The sequence below is a fragment of the Tamandua tetradactyla genome, chromosome 12, assembly GCF_023851605.1.
Source record: "Tamandua tetradactyla isolate mTamTet1 chromosome 12, mTamTet1.pri, whole genome shotgun sequence".
Lineage (NCBI taxonomy): Eukaryota > Metazoa > Chordata > Mammalia > Pilosa > Myrmecophagidae > Tamandua > Tamandua tetradactyla.
The window spans coordinates 86,674,547-86,690,047 of NC_135338.1; the positions used below are offsets into that span (position 1 = coordinate 86,674,547).

Consider the following 15,501-nt stretch of genomic DNA (forward strand, 5'->3'; position numbering starts at 1 on the left):
TCTGGGGAAAGGTTCATGTGAGGGCATGCACTTCTGGCGTTCCTTAAGGGGTCTCTGCCGCACATGGTTAACTCAGTTCCAGGGTCTGGCTTAGCATTGTGGGGCATCACTCACTATAACTACTTGGTTCTCCAGCATTCTAAACTGATAAAGCATATGTAAAAGTACAGACTCCACCATATATTCTTTCTGCCTCTCTTCCTCCTTATCCTACTTTATTTGAACCAACTACAGTCTCTTGGGAACAATTATTTTATTAAGCTTTAGTTTAAGATGGGGTAGGAATATAAGTAATGATGATGGCCTGGGAAGGATATAATATGCTCAGTGAGCATTCAGGGAAGAGGTTGTTCCCTGGTTATATAGAAATCATCACCAATTTCTGTTTAAGTGGAAGGTATTAGTTTAGTAAACACTTCATAGTAAAGATTTGCACTTCATTAGAAGTATATTCCCAATGGTCATGAGAAAGGGAGACCTAGTTGACTTCCTTTTCTTTCCCATGTGATGCTTTTATATTTCCTCCCCCATAATGCTCAGAATGGTTTCCGTACTCTTCAGGATTGAAGGGCTCAGCAAGGAGAAGGGCACTTTGATCTTGAACAAGTTGAGTTAAAATGATGCTTCTTACTTGACTGATGACAGAGCTCTGATTCCTCTAATCTTGGCATACATTTATTTAAAACTATCTCTTTCTACTCTGAGACAGCCTCCTTCTCCCTCTCCCACCCCCAACTCACACACACACACACACACATACACACATGCACATGATTTTCTTGATGAGCCAATGCTTTCCTATTCCCTTGTGTCATCTCAACAGCCTTCAGTGACCTTCTGCTGAAGTTCTCTTTCTTCGAGGTCATCCTGTTGAGTTGGATCTAAGGCAACACTGGCCCTCCCTCCTGCTGTGGCTCACCTGTGGTCCACAGAAAACACACAAGTATTAATTTTCTACCTCATTCTGCCACCTGAGAAACCAGTCTGCTCAAATTTTGCTATTTAGATTTTCCACATGGGAGTCAGCCACCTCCAAACCATGGGAGTCACACCTTTCTGCGGGTGGTGGTCGTGTAGGGTTGAAAGATTTAGAAATAAATAAATAAATAAAAATAAGATGTAATTCATTTTGAATTTTAGATAAACAATGGAAAAATAGTGTAAGTATATCCCGTGCAATATTTGGAGCATATTCACCCTTTAAAAAAATCCTTGTTTATCTGAAATTCAGTTAAACATTTCGTATTTTATCTGTCAACCCCATGTTGTGTGACTCAAAGCTACTCCATGTAGGTGAGGCATTAACTAGTCTTGCAAAAAGTTCTGAAAATGTGGTATCCAAGTCTGAATCCTCATTTATTGTCTGAGAGCTCCCACTGGCCTCAGTAAATTTAGGAGAACATGTCTGGTCAAGTTTGACTTAGCCATTTCATCAAAGACTTCTTTACCTTCAAATGCGGAGGGAGGGGTTTCACCGGGAAAGCATAGGCTAAAATAAATGACTCATTTGGTAGCATTGGAATCTGAATATACTGGAAATCGCTGTGCTTGGTTCAACATTGCAGATCCAGCCTGCAGTGAACAGGGCTGTCTAATTAACAGAGGACCAAGGCCACGACTTCTACACAGACCTGCCTTCCAGCCTGGCCGGCCCCCTCCACCCTTTAAGTAGACGATAGATGATGTGAATATTGTTCTTAATTAAATGTATATTAGCAATCTACCACACATGTGGAGTAACAGGGAGACGCTGCAGCGTATTTGGAGGGGGTAATTTTCATGAGAAATGCATATTCATTTCTCTGTCTGCCTTTTATCAACATATATTTATCAAAAGAGGAAAGCCAGTCCATGGGCCACATTTTAATTACTCATGGGTTGCTTAAAGACAGCTGCAGTCTAGGAAGGAAGAGAGATTGAAAAGCATAGTATGCTCTTAAAATTTGGCCATAATTTTAACTGGAGGACTCTGTTGGCTTCATTCCAAAAATCTAAAGAAAAGCCTTCTCCCAGTTCTTAACCATCACTCAGCTATTTCCTCATGCAGCACTTATATTTGCTTCCATTTGGCTCCATTAACCTTTATCATGTATATTTATAATTTTTCTTTAATAATATTTTTAAAATTCAAAATTCTGCAAGTTCATCAGAGACGATGAGGAACGTACCCAGACACAAATGGAGAAAACAAAGTCCCTTAAATGCTACCATGAAGGAATTGTATTTTGGTGGTTATATAAATACATCTATTATATTTCAACAAAACAGACATGTGGAATATAGTTTTTGTAAGTTTCTTTATTAACAATATACTGTGAACATTCTCTCACTTTGTAAAACTGTATTCTGTACTTTCATTTCTGGCTATAGAATATTTCATCATAAGGATGCAATACAAACACCATCCTTGTTGTTGAATATGCATATTATTTTTCCTATTTTTAATCATTGTAAGTAATCTTATAATAAACATCTTTGAATACAAATCTTTCTGCACCTCTGCTTATTTCCTTAGAATAAATTTGGAAGACTTTGAACTAGATCATCAAGCTGACTTTAGAAAAGTTGTGGCATTTTCTGTCCATTACTAGCATTCTATGGGAGTGGACAGTTTCATAGAAAATTTACTGAGTCCTCCTGAACACTGAGTACTATTGTTTTGAACCAAAAATATCAAATTTTATTTAATAAATACAAATTTTCCAAAATTTGAAAGATGAGCTTAATGCATGGGTTTCACATTTCTGTAACATTTTTTCTTATTGTAAAATTAGAAGGTGAAACAAGAATATCTTGATTATTTGTTGTCTTGTGGCCCTTTGTCTGTGTTAGAGACTAATTAATACCCTGATTTCAAGGTCAGTCTTCATCCCTTATTTTCTTCCTTTGTGAAATGGAATTTCAAGCATTACTCACAGTCTCAGAGTAGTCATCAAAATGAGGCAGACACTACAATATCACCTTTGAAACATCTACTTGTAATTACAAATAGCTTGATCCTACCCATGTTTATTTTCACCTGACCAAATATCATCTTTGCACATTTTATGAAGTTTAATTTTGCCCCTCTTTCTGATTCCTCAGATTCAAGTGTGTAAAGCTTTATATGGACCTAACAAAGAAGGACATCAAACCAATAATGATGCCTAAAAAATGAGGTGTTGATTTTAAAAAGCAGTAATAGTTAAGATTTTATTTTCAAATGACAGGTGGCAGGCTTTGTGCTAAGTGTGTCACACATGAAATTTCATTAAATCCCCACCACCTTTCCACAGATGATACAAGTGAGGCTTGAAGAGAGAGGGTGCCCAAGGATGCAGAGACACTTTGTGCAAAGAGAGAATTTGAATTCAGGTCTGTTTGCAGCCTGTGCGCATAGTCAGATTCTCAGTATTCTGTCAGCCCACTGCGTGTGCATCTCTACTTCTGGCAAGGGACCAAAGCTACTTGGGATCTAGAGCAAAATCCATGTGAAGAAGATATTATTTTGGAAAATTCTCAACTCTAGATTATTATCCTGTAATTTCTTACTTCTTTTAATACTCTAAGGCCCCAATATATTCATTTCTTGTTCTGAATAAGAACTATGATCCTTATGAGCATGAAAGAATAAAAGAAACTAGACTTCTTAGGAAGAAAGCCAGGGAAAGAAGCTCTACCTGAAATGCCAATCATGTATCTGGGAAAATAACTCCCTCCTAATCCAAATGTTTTATTTCTTCAGATTGTGGTTTCTCCCATTTAAGCTACTAATTTTTTGCCATTGTGTTATCTATGTACATGTGTGTATGCACAGGCATGTATGCTCATGTGCGTGTGCATGTGTGTGTGCCATGCGTATCCTTGTTTGTTGGTTTGTTGGTTATCTTCACACTCACCAAAACAAAATAATGCAAAACAAACTAATCACATGTAATTTTCCAAATGGAAACTCTGCGTGGTGTCCATATGTTATTGGGGTGCAGCAGGCACAAAGGGTGCATGTGAGTGTAGGTTTGCAGTGTGGGTGCTGAACGTGCAGTGTCCTGGAGAAAAGGCCATCAGGGAGATTGAAAGGTGTTAACAGTGCACACGGGCTTTGCTGAGTCCTTCGCTGTTGGGATGTGTAACAGCAAGTCTCTCAGAAACAAGTGGCCTCCGAAAGCAAGCGGGTGATGTTTCAGTAATAGAATCACCCCACTCAAGTTCCAGTTCACCAGACTCCCCTTTTGATTTCAAATGCTGTTGTTAAAACTTTTTTCTATGGTGCTTGAATTCCTATGCCTCTAAGGTAATGTTTCTGAAGCTTTAAATATTGTGGCACTTTGGTGTCATTATAATGTGTTTTTTTCTCATGCTAATCGAGATGTAGAAAGATGAACTCTAAAGCCAGAAAATGAAGTTATCTCAGCCATGATTGATGGAATAACAGAGAAAATGGCATTTTCTTTGCCAGGAAAAGGGTAGAGATCCCAATGGCTATTTAAGTGGAGGGGATTAGTTTAATAAGCAGTTTTGGCAAAAGTTTCAAACTTTATTAAAAGTCCAAATGAAGGCGCGCCAACATCTATGCTCTTCGTCCTGCTATTTGTTTGGGAAAAAAAAATGGAAAACAGAAACAGCAAAACTCCTGGTTGCTCAAAATGAATCCAAAGAAAGAGCAAAGAATACAATCGGCAAAGGCTCTGTTTTCACTGAGCTTATGCTTTAATGAAGTGGAAAGACAAAAAATATAAATTAATTAGTTGATAGAGAATATCCAAAATAGATATATCAAGAAATAGCAAGATAATCAAGATTTTAGAGATTATAGAAGTGATCACCAAGAGAAAAAAGGGTTGCAGTTAGGGGGGAACAGAACTGGGGTTGGGTGAGGTAGGAGACTATAGGTCTTTGTTATAGGCTCCTTGTCCTACTTACTTTTTGAAAAAAATGTACTTTCATGTATTACTTTGATAAAATTAAGCATTTATTTTTAAAACAAATCTTCAATAAAAGAAACTCTAGGAAGAGAGAAAACTAGAGACAGTGAATGAATGAAGCTATACTTTTCAGAAACCTGGGTAAGAAGGAAAGGAGAGGTAGGATGGAGCATAATGGATAATTACTATGTTTAAAGGGGCACTTGCTCATGGCATGAGACTAAAACAGGAAAGAAAGGTATGTAACAGAAAGTGCGGATTCCACTCTCCACTATTTCCATCACATTTCTGAAAGTACCACAGGAAAACAATTTCCCCAGTGTCTGCATGTTTCCCTGTGTGTTTTAATATTGGGGTTGGCTAAAGTCAGCAGCCTGGTGTGACCCTCCAAGCTCCAACAGTCTGAAGACTTCTTAGACATCTGGAGACCTCCTGGAAACCTGGGCAGGATGTGATGTTTCTGAGAGAGCCACACTCTCCTGCTACCTCCTACCCACCCAACCCACACATGCTCAAAGGAGATGTTTTTATCAATCATTATAGATTCTGATTCATCTTTTATCTATGCCCCCATGTTTTATAACTTTTTCTTAAAATGTAGGTATTCCAGAGGTTAGCGTTTGGCAATAAACTGAATGTTTTTAGGATTGAGAAGTCCCTAAACTTCAGTCCAGAGCTATTCTCAAATCTCATTGTATGGATAAACCCTGAAGAGCATGACTATGCTCTTAAACATGCTCAAAGATTGGAAGGAAAACATTCATATAGAACAAAAGGAGGCTAGGAAAATGATAGATGAGCACAAGAAGAATATCAATAGAGAGATGAAAATTAAGGAAAAAAACACACAGAGCTGAAGATCACTGCAACAGACATTTAATATCCCTAGAAGGCTTCCACAGTAGATTGGAGTTGGCAGAAGAGAAAATCAGTGAATTTGAAGATAAGACCATTGAAACCATTCAGTCTGAAGAATGAAGAAAAGTGAACAGGACCTGAGAAACCTGCGGTACACTTTCAAGTGTACCAATATACATATTGTGGGAGACCCAGAAGGAGAAAAAAAACAAGAAGAGGGTGGACAGAGAAAAAATGCAAAGAAACAATGGCAGAAAATTTTCCAAATCTAATTAAAGACATTAATATACATATCCAAGACTCTTAACAAAGTGCAAACAAGACAAACACAAATAGATCCATACTATAATATATTATAATCAAACTGTCTAATGCTAAAGATAAATAGAATTTTGAGAGCCACAAGAAAGAAGCAATGTGTCATATCCAAGAGAGCTTCAATAAGGTAATGTGCTGATTTTTCATCAGAAATCATGAAGAGAGGGTTAAGACCTTCCCAGATAAACAAAAGCTGAGGGAGTTCATTATCACTAGACCCACCCTAGACAAGATGCTAAAGAGTTCTGCAGGTTGAAAGGAAAGGACACACACATGTAATCTGTGACAAGTGCTGCATAAAGGTGAGGGGATGGAGGATATAGGAACTTAGCTGGTAAATACTACTGAAGTTAAATCGGCAAGAAAACAATTGCAATTATTGTAAGTTTGGGATGTTAAATTAAAGTCCCATGCTAACTATAATGCAAATACTGGACAATACACAAGCTCATAGAGGCAGAAATTAGAATACATGTTCTCAGAGGGAGGGGCAGAGGGGCTGGGAATTAATGAATAATGGATATGGGGTTTCTGCCTGGAGAGATGGGAAAGTTTTAGTAATAGAAGGTGCTGGGGTACTGCAGCATTGTGAATGCGATTAAATCCCATTCAATGGTGTATTTGGGAGTGGTTGAAATGGGAATACTTATATACACATATATTCCCACAATTTAAAAAAAGAGCAAGTACAGAGTCCATGACAATTAATTACAATACATAATCCTCGATGGGATCTAACAAGGGAGGAGATAAAGCTCAAAGGAACATAATTGAGATACATGAAAAAATTAGAACCTGGTCTATAATCTTTATATCAATGTTAAATTTTTGAACTTGATAAGATGGTTACACAAATAAATATCCTGTTTTTAGAGAGTGTACATGGCAGCAATTAGTGTTCAAGCAGCATCATGTATATAAGCTACATTCAAGTATTCAGAAAATGGTTAGATAGATAAATGAAAGAAATGAAGAAAAAAAGAAAGAATGAATGAAAGAAAGAAAAGAAAGGAAGGAAAGAAGGAGGGAAAGAAGGAAGGAAGAAAAGGAAAGAAGGAAGAAACGGCAAAATGTTCAAGTTGGCAGATCTGGGTATCTGCGGTGGCAGGGTATGTTGGTGTTCTCTGCATGGGGTTTATATTATTTTGCAGCTATCCTATAAATCTGAAAGTATTTTAAAATAAAAAATTTAAACAAATGAAAAGTTAAGATTGTTAGAACCCAGTAGATGCATGGTTCTATTAAAGTTGAACAATCGGCTTACATAAAACCACTCTGGGCCTTTTTAAAGACTAGAAACCTGCATGAACTCGCAGTTCCTGCGAGTCCCAGCATGGCCTGAGGCTTGCCTGCAAGGCATGATGCTCGGATTACTCTTAGAGCAAGAAGAGGGGCCAAAGGCGGCCATAGACCCTGGCTCAGCTCATGTGAGTTTCAATAAGTGAGTGAGACCAAAAACAAAGAAAGATGGAGGCTCTTCTCCTTTTCCTTTGCTTTCATCTTCTTTTTGATGGAGTGTGGAGTTTGCTCCTGAACAAGAAAAGCAGATGTCAGGAGACTGTTAGCAGCCAAGGTGGAGTGGGGTCTCTAAGAGGGTCCCCTATTTCCCTAAAGGGGTTGGGAATCCTGGCTAAAACAAATGACCTATGAGCTGAGAACCTTCCAGAGAAGATGATCAAATCGTTCATCTGGTTGTGTCAAATTGTGAAGAGTGTCTTCAAGTTGGGAGTTATAACTAGTTGAATGATCTTTTTTAACTTTAATAGGTATTAGAATAATGCCAATTTATGTCATAGATTACATTTATATCATGTGTTCATATTAATTTATTTATGATAATTATAATAATAAGGGTACCTATTATTATATTATTATAATAATTATATAATAATTATTATAATAATTATTATAAAAGGGAGCTTTTATAATATGCTGGAAATTGTGCTAAGCACTAAAATGGCATGAGATTCGAAACTTTCCTATAAGGCACTTGATCAAACTGGAGGGGTTTCCGTGGAACTATAGAGGAGTGGTTTGGAAGAGAGCATTGGACGGAATGCTAAATAAATAATAATATCAATGAATAATGAATACATGAATACCCCAGAATTGGAAAATACAGTTGCATCAGGACATAAAGAGGAAAATGTAGAACCAAGGAGATGGCTGATCTCTTTTATTCTGAAGTGTTTTCCTTCAGAAAACAACATTTAAAGATTGCGTGAAGTATGCTGTGGAGACAGTCATCTGGCTTGTGAGAGATCCTGAAACCATGTCATATGTGGAGCTTGCAAAAAAGAAAAAAAAAAGAGGCCACTTATGTTGGAGTGCAGAAGAGATTGTGTGTGTGTGTGTGTGTGTGTGCGCGCACACACACACATTAGGAGCGTATGAGAAAGAGGAACTGGGCACTGCCCTTCGAAGTCTAAAGAGTTAAAGAGGGCATTATCACTTCATCATTAGAGGGGCAGAACCAGGTCAGGAGGTGGCAGTAATGGGGAGATAGAGTTCAATTCAGATTCAGGAAATTTTATCATACGTTTGGAATTACTCCAAATGTAATGAGTAGTCCCAAAATAGCTTTCAAGTATTTTGGCTCTAACATCCTTCCTTTCTATAAATTGAGACCTGTACCTTTAAATGGTAACATTTGAAAAATGGTCAGTAGATGGCAGTAGGGTACCATAGATTTTGCTAGCAGCCTCTGGAATTTCACCATTAACTATGTAAGAAATAGATGATTTTTTTCTAATTATTATTTGAAGGTGTGTCCTAACCCATTGTTCAGAGAGAAATCGCTGATTTGAAAGACAGGAAATAATACTTTATAATTAAATAGGCAAGAATGATTAGCAAATAGTTTTATTTTACAGGAATGCGATTACAGTGTTTCTTTATTGGCCTTTAAAGATTCATGGGAGAAAGTGTGTAAATGTAAGGCCTGGTTTGTTTTTAAATAATTCCAAATTGTAACCCTAATTTTGTGTGAAATAAAAAAAATACTTTGCCAAAGCAATTTATTGAAAAATTTTTTCTTCCTAATGCAAGCATATTTTTGTTCTTAGATATTTTCTCATTTTTAGAAAGATGTCTATTCTTTACAAAACCACTGAATCGGAGCAGTTTTCCTAGTATTTTTTGAAAAATAAATTTTGTTGGGGAGTACTCATCTTGGGAGATTTTCATGTCCATGAGATTCGTTTCCCTCCTTGAATGGCTTTGGGAACTGTGCAAAAGAGAGAAGGCTTGCATTTCAGTACATGCCAGCCTAGAGAAAGAGAATATCCATGCTTAGTTTTTAGAAAAGGACATATGTTCAAAACCTGAAAAATACTGCATGCTTGTCTTTAATTTGGAAAGAAGAAGATAATAGATGAGGTATTTCTTTTTTTTCTTCTAAGTTTTAAAAGACCATAACATGACACATGGCTCTCAGGTTCATTTGAACCGAAGATAAGGACACCTGATTCCCATCTAACAATCGCTCTGGGCAGCGTATTTACACTACGTGTCAGCATTGCATGTTCTGGGCTGGTCCTCTCTGCCTCTAAAAAATAATAGTCATAGTAAGTTGTAAGAGGAGAGCAGTTAGTCAAAAAGTACATGTGGGGTCCCTTATTCCTTTTCAATTCTAGTCAGTGAAATGTACTCTGTGACTCCAGGGAGGCAAACTGTTTTAATTTGCTAACATTTTGGCGACTCACCAGGACCGTGAGAACTAATTCCAAAGTATAGAGAGTATCCTGATAGAGCCTTAGCCTGACATCTTCTAAATTTACTCTTCTAGCCAAAAATCAAAGGCAAAATAATTAATTTCCACACAGGGTTCCCATCCAATCCACCCTCACATGCCCTCCTCATTTATTTTCACTCGCTTTTTCTCTCTCTCTTGCTCTCTAGTTTGTATTTTGGAAACACCAGCAGAGCTGCACCCCCACGTCGTGTAACTGGAAGCTGGACATGGGCGCGCCAATTCCACCACCTCCACAAGGTATCTTTACTCTCCGGGTCTCACCCTAGCTAACAAGGTATTTGCTCTCCTGCTGATCAAAATTTAGCAGAGGATTATAGAAAAAATGTTTGAGAAGTTTTGTGATGACAGTCTCAACGAAAGACCTTACGTGAAAAGAAAGTAATATGCACTTAATACCTAGGACTGTCAAAGCACTTCTTCCTTGTCCCTAATCACAGTTAATGACCTTCCCTGCATTTCCCCTACAAAGCCTTCATCTTGCCTAAAGGAGAAAATCAGAGGGAACTAAATGTTCTCCTTTATTTTAGCAAATAATGCTAATGTTCTCTTTTGATGAAATATATATTCCTCCTATATGTATCAATAAAATGCATAAACAATATGCAGCACATTTTTCTGCTTGCATTGAAAAATTCAACAGTATAATTTAGCTCTTTCTGTAAATTATAATATTATACAAGCATTAGTTTTTTAAATATATAATTCTTCACCAATTACAGTGTTGCTTTAAGGTAGATTATTCTTGCTCTTTTTTTTTGTAATCGGCTATTACTTAATGAGAGACTAAAGCAATATGTAATTTTTTAAATGGGTAAATTTAAGACTTTGGAGAATCTTCAACCAAGGGAATCTTGCTAAAGGCTCTGTACATAGATTTCTAGAGTGTCGAGTTGAAAGTCTTATGTTCTCATGCTCTCTTTCTCTCTTTAACATATCTTGATGTGAAAGAATTTGTCAGTCAACAAATAGTCTCAAACTCACCAAACGTATTTTTTAGGAGAGTATCATATCATGATGAAAACATTTCAAACCGCACAACTTGTTCAGTTAGACTTCATAAAAAATATTGTTATTTTTTCCTATGAGAAATAATTATTGAAGCACTGAGAAAAATTCCAGTTTGTGGCTGTGCCTTGCAAACCTGAACATAATAAAACCAAGCTCTCACCCCTCCTCTGAACTTCCTGACTTATTTAAAATCTAAGCATTTAAACATTGGTGACTTACTCTAAATAATGATTACTTTTTTGTTATTGCTGCAGCTTCAAGAAGAGTGTTGTATATCTATATATATTTTCTATAACACAACAAAGGCAATGCTTTGGATCTGATGTAATGAAAGAGGCTTGATGGATCTGGGAGATATCTACCGCACCCGTATTTATTTAATGGCTTGTTAGAATGCATATTATTAATGGTGACAATAGAATTTGCATGCCTTGTTTATTTTGAAAGTACATAAAATGGAACTTTCAGAAAAGGACTTCATATGCCCTCTGCAACAATGACTTTGCCTGCCCTGGAGATAACTACCCAGGGAATGTTTGTGATGTGGGTTCCTAACGCTGTCTTTCTAACTCTTTATGCTCTTAGAGCATTTTATTAAGTTCAACTATAATTTCCCTGAAAGATTATCCAAAAAGAACCACAGGTCTACTTTAAATCCATGTGGCAGTTTAGATTAGAGTATTTCCAAGTGGATTTGACATCAGCAGCACCTGTAAATCTAAATATGCATTAAAGCCATTATTTTCTGGTCATAAAATGCAAAAATTATTCCAAGGTTCCAGTTTTAGGGGGGGTTAAAATCTTAGACTGGATGAGGTAATTTGATCAGTGTGTTCCTTGAATCTGCTCTGTTTTGACTCTGAAGATAAGAAATGAAATGGCCAGAAACTCTTCCCTACGCAGGACCTGAGATATCTCCGTTCATTTCAGTATGTTTTATTTTATATTTTATCATTATTTTTATATTTATAGGGCCAAACTGTAGAACTTCTACTGGACATTTGGGCTTCATTTGGACTTTTCCTTGCTCTTTCTCAATATCAAAATTATTTGGTTTTATAAAAATAGATGTGCTAGAATGAAAGAAGGCTCAATTAAAGGGGCAAATCTAATCATGGACTACTTCTGAATTCATCTGCATGTTACCTGATTGATCATGCTTGCCTGGCATCCATTTCTCCATCTGATTGAGGAGTCTGAGAATGACAAGAAAACATTTGAATGAAAGGAGAATACATTTTTAAAAAAAAATTTACCAAACCCTAGTTGAAACCAATCTTACATAGCACAGAGACCAAATTTTGCATCTGCTTTAAATATTGTTGGGAGTCTCAGGCTTTTGTGGAGAGGGTTTGTTGCTCTCTTTTGTTGTAGGACAACTAGTGTATTCTCTGATGCAGGAGGGTTGCCAGTTCAAAGGATACAGCTTTACTTCTGGTTTCTTTTCTCTCTTTCTTTTCGCCTCCCCTCCCCCATGCCCTACATTGTGGTTTCTGCTGGGGGGCTTGAGTTTCAATCACTCACATGGAACTCCCAGTCTTCTTTCGAGAAAAGACAAGCCCTTTATGATAATAATTACAAAATCTACTGTAAGATTTGTAAATTGAATATGCATGAAAATATATTGGCTAATATCACAATCTTTTGTTCTAAATTAGGTAAATAACTCTAAACTTTGTGTTGGTGGATTGAAAGGTATTTATAGATATTAATTACAGTCAAGCTAATTTAATGTATCCTTTATTAATTTTCTTCCGGTTTTGCAATTTTCAGGAATAATTGCTGCCACCTACGTGCACAATCTTTCTATATTATTCTTAATTATATTAAGTATCTACACACACACACACACCCCGCCCAGTGGCAACAGCATTTTAATAAGTCTCCTTTATTCGGATATTTTTAAAAAGGCTTTTGTTCATTCAAAGTGAACATTAGTATAAAAAGCAGAGAAATCAGAGCGCCAAGAACCAGAGCAGGCCTTCGATGCTCCCACAGACAATAATCCCAGCGAGGTAACTCTGTGTTTTGTTAGGAAAAGGACTGGATGGGATATTGACAGTTTCCTATCAATAGCTGGCCCCTGGAGGCCTGGCTGTTTGGGCCCCAGCACTGATTGACTACTTCTTAATAGACATATAATTGTTGACAAATACCTTCCAATAGACCATGGCAGACAAAGGAGATTTCAGTGTGATAGAGACCAGAGCCAAACCCTCTGGGAGAAACAGCACCTTACAGAGGAAGCGACGTTAGCTTGTACTGAGTCCTTCTAAGAGAAAGCAGGTGTCCAGGCATCACGGTCTCCATCCTGGGCAATTCTGCCTAAATCGAGACAGTAAAATTGTCTCCCTGTATCTTGGGCTTTGCTGGGGCTGAACCCACAATCTTTGGGGGCTGAAGCCAGAGTCGTTTTGTGCAGTCTGGTGTGAAATCTTATTGATTTATCCATATTAAAAATGATATACATATATATGTATATATACATAATTTACATGTACTTTTAAATAGATTTATGTATTTATGCTTACATACACATATGCATAATGCATACGTATATATAATGCATGTAGATAAGAAACTAGTTATCAGGAATTTTTTTTTTATCTTGTTTATGGATTTCTAGACCATATCAACCTGATGCTTACTGGGACACGACGGTCTGTTCAGATGATTTCAAGAAGGCGTAGGAAGTAAGAAGACCCTGGAAAAGAAAATTTGAGTGTGGACATCATCCCATTTCATCCTACAAAACTATCAGAGGTGTATGGAGCTGTCCCTATAAGTCAAGCACACACGGCAACGCATTGAGCGGACGTGTTTGTCTGGCCAACCCTGCCCCCCCGATCGATGCCTGGCTGAGAAATAGCTCTTGAAAGTTTGCCTCGCAGAATGCATCCCTTGGTCGGTTCAGTTTCAGTAAACCTCCCTCCTTGGGGCGCTGACTCTCCACAACAAAAAGGCCACCATCGCCTGACAGTGGGACGAGGCGATGATGTACAACTGCAAGCTGGCGTGAACTAATAAAATAAAATAATATAATATAAAATGTAAACAAAGTTACAGTGCACCCTCAGCCTAGTTGGAATCAAACACCAGACAGAATGGCAGATCAAGCAGGGGAGAGGCCAGCGGAGAGGCAGGTCCTGAAGAGAGAGGGGCCTGTGGACGCCCAGGGCACGCGGCCGGCTGCCTGCTGACCGCCTCAGTGAAACTGCACCGGCTCGCGTCCCCAAAGACCTTGAGTCCTGCCTTTGATTCTTACTGATCAAATACTCTGATTAAATCCCACATCACACAGCGAGGCAAAACCTGAGAATTCTATCTCAACTTCCAGGAATCCCAGTGAAGCCTTTCCAGATCATCTTTTTATGTCTGAAGAAGGAACGGAGAGCGCATACATTTCAGGAAAATGTAGCAAGTGGACAAGTAGCTAAGCGGCTCCGACAGCTCCCACACTCGGTGGCAGGACACACCTGATAAGAGTGCAGCACTTGTTACCTGTTGTCAGATTCAAAGCCCCATAGTTAGGATTCACTGGAGGTGAGCAGGGGATAGGGGGTTATTTTTAAAGTTGCTTCTTTGTAATCTGTAAGCATTCCTAAAGAGGCAGGCTTCTGCAAACAGCTGCCTCGAAATGTGTGTGTGTACGTATGTATGTGTGTGTGTGTGTGTGTGTGTGTGTGTGTGTGTGAGTCCATTAATTCAGAATTACTCCAATTACAAGCTTTTGATTCTCTGAAACCCTCTCTCTAACCCAAAAGAGATGGAGAGCCCTCGGACCGGCGGTCCAATCAGATCATTTTCCCTGCTGCCTGCAGCAGATGTAAGCAATTTACTTTTTTATTTCTGCATATTCAGTGTGAGCGGAGCTGTTGGGGACCTTTCACCCCCGAGCCTGCAGTATTCTAACCCTATCAAATTAAAGCATTTTGCTCACTTATTCCCAAACGCTTTGCTGGTGCTAAGCAGGCGTCCCACTGCATAGCAATGGCGGGTGTTCGTGTCCACTCATAGCCCCAGCCTAATCAGAGATTATTAAGGAAAATATACAGTGCTTTAATTTGATGAGATTGGTTATAGGTAGTGCAGTTAAAGGTCACCCTCCTCCGTGTATCTCCCTCCGTCTCTGTAATATTTTCCTCTCGCTTGACAATCCTAAGCTGCAAACAATAGGCCAAGGCAACACATTTATTTTTGACATGCTGTGATGGGCTCAATAGGGATGAAGATGAATTATTTAAAGATTGCATAAACAAACATCCTGGGCCAGGTTTTGGTTACAGCTTTCCCTTTGTGCTCTGCGTATGCCGTTCTCTTAAAAGAACATGTTCAAGAAATGTGCCTCCTTTGGGCAGGAAGACATTTAGATGGAGGGCCCAGACGCGCTGCTGCCAGATGGCTGGGTTTGCTTCCTAACTCCTGTTGCTGGCTGGGCAGAGAGGGTTGGTGGCTCCCAGTTCCCTGGGAAAGGTGCCTCCGAAGAACTGATCTGCTCATCTGACCCTGGAAACTTCTCCACCTGCTGCGAGCTAATTGAGCCAGCCTGCCTGCACTGATGGGAGTGATGGAGCCACAGGGGACTGTTTGTGTGTGTGTGTGGGGCTGTTTATTTGCATCCCTAGTATTGAAGGAGATGCCAGGGGGATAGGGGTGGCCGTG

At 38.5% G+C, this 15,501-nt stretch overlaps 1 long non-coding RNA gene across 2 annotated transcripts in view; it reads left to right on the top strand.

The window, feature by feature from the left end:
- Window positions 1–15,501, top strand: part of LOC143652456 (uncharacterized) — a 302,503-nt gene that overhangs the window by 183,908 nt on the left and 103,094 nt on the right. Inside the window, exons 4-5 of one of the 2 annotated variants that reach the window (XR_013160679.1) lie at window positions 9,978–10,068; window positions 13,466–14,394. This is a non-coding gene — a long non-coding RNA (uncharacterized LOC143652456). Of the gene's footprint in view, window positions 1–9,977; window positions 10,069–13,465; window positions 14,395–15,501 lie in introns of those variants that run through there. The other variant, XR_013160678.1, reaches the window with a different exon arrangement.